Genomic DNA, 1,605 nt, shown 5'->3' with positions numbered 1-1,605 from the left:
TTATTTTGAGGTTTTATACAGAATATCTTGTATATGAGTTAAAGTCGAGTTGCTAATGTTCTGTATTTAATGCTATTTTTATAAACGCTTGTTAAGCATGCACTGCCTAATGTGTTTAGCACTTAAAATTGATTAATGAACTGTTTACTGTGCATGATGCTTGCAGTTTTGTCTTTAAATTCGGAAGGAATTGAAACATTCTATATGTTAAATGAATTTTGTCAATGTTGGGTACAGAATAACCAGTATATGAGTTATAAAAGCTGAATTGAAAATGTTCTGCACTTTTATACTCAGAATTTTGTCATGATTAAAAAATTGTGAAACGTGCACTGCCTCTGTGTTTTGTATATCAGGATTTAAATTTAAATCATACTAGGACATAAGGTACATTTCTGTCACTAGGGGTGAATAAATGTTCTTTTAGAGGTACAAAAATGTACCAATGTTCAGAGGTACAGCTAGGGTACAGCTGGAGCGACAAAGCATTTGTACTCTTTTAGGTACATTCCTGTACCTTGATTTTTCTGTGTGTATTTTTGTTGTAATTTCATATTTTAAATAGTTTTGAATATAATTTTTTTTATTCAGCTACCATCAGACCATGTCTGAGCTGCTCAGACATATTCTTCTAGATGTTGTCTATATAGAAGGAGATGGAGCCTTTCTCACTCTGTCACTAGTGTGCAGAAAGTTTTATGGCATCAGTTTTTGAAGAAAAGCTCACTTTGCCTGGCTGGACAGTATGTATATGTCACAGATCGGCCAGGCTCAACCACCTCCCAATCACAGCGATCACCTTCACCTGAGTACTGATCACACGCACCTGTCACGGATCTCAATCACCCTCAGCTCCCATACAAAAGCACACACCTCACTTCACTCCAGTGTCCGATCTCGTTTCATAGAAGTGGACTCTCTTTCTCTGATATCCTTACACAATACATTGAGAGACTTTACCTGCCTGTGATACTTACCTCCTGTGTTTCCTCCAGTGTGTTCTCCTGTGTTCCCTCCCGTGTTTCCTCCAGTGTGTTCTCCTGTGTTCCATTCTCTAGTCCGTTCCCGTCATCTGCTCCGTGGATTCCCCGTGTACTCATCAACTGAGGTGTGTGCAGTCTGTCTCATCTACCTTAAGGACCGTTACCCTAAGTTCACATACTCACCTGCCCCATCCATCCGCACCCCTTGCTGAGAATAAACATTATTGTATTTTTCTAACCCTCTGTGTGAGTCTCCTTCCCTAACAGTATATTTAGTACTTTTATTAACTGAACAAGGTTTTTTAAAATATTTAGAAAGCTTATTGCATTAATTCAGAGATTTTATCTTTTTAAATTAGGATAAGACAGAGATATTACTTATTGGACCAAAAGACTGTACACAGAATCTCTTGGATTGCAATTTGCAACTAGACGGATATACTGTTACTTCCTCTACAGTCAAAAATCTGGGTGTTAAATTAGATAGCAACTTGTCTTTTGAAAATCATATTTCCCATGTTACAAAAACAGCATTCTTCCATCTTAGAAACATTGCCAAGCTACGAAACATGTTACCTGTTTCTGATGCAGAAAAGCTAGTTCATGCATTCATGACCTCTAG

The sequence above is a fragment of the Sinocyclocheilus anshuiensis genome, unplaced genomic scaffold (assembly GCF_001515605.1).
Source record: "Sinocyclocheilus anshuiensis isolate Anshui unplaced genomic scaffold, SAMN03320099.WGS_v1.1 scaffold2360, whole genome shotgun sequence".
In the NCBI taxonomy this organism is placed as follows: Eukaryota; Metazoa; Chordata; class Actinopteri; order Cypriniformes; family Cyprinidae; genus Sinocyclocheilus; species Sinocyclocheilus anshuiensis.
The sequence above is the reverse complement of the archived record's forward strand: the minus strand, read 5'-3'. Positions refer to the sequence as shown.